Source organism: Dendropsophus ebraccatus, chromosome 2 (genome assembly GCF_027789765.1).
Source record: "Dendropsophus ebraccatus isolate aDenEbr1 chromosome 2, aDenEbr1.pat, whole genome shotgun sequence".
NCBI classification, from domain to species: Eukaryota; Metazoa; Chordata; class Amphibia; order Anura; family Hylidae; genus Dendropsophus; species Dendropsophus ebraccatus.
Genome location: NC_091455.1, coordinates 173,545,376 through 173,545,697, shown reverse-complemented (window position 1 = coordinate 173,545,697; position 322 = coordinate 173,545,376).

The following is a 322-nucleotide window of genomic DNA, read 5'->3' as shown; positions in this document are numbered from 1 at the left end:
TGAGTGTGTGTGTGTGTGTGTATATATATATATATATATATATATATATATATATATATACACACACATACATATATCTATCAATAAATTATGTGATGATATATGTTGAGGATCATTAAAAAAATATCTAAAATATACACACACATACATACATACATACATATATATGCATACATACATACATACATACATACATCTATCTATATATACACACATGTATATGCATACACACGCATGTGTGCGTATATATATATACCTACACACAATTCATATTTATATATACAATCATATTTGTGAATATATATATATATATACACACACA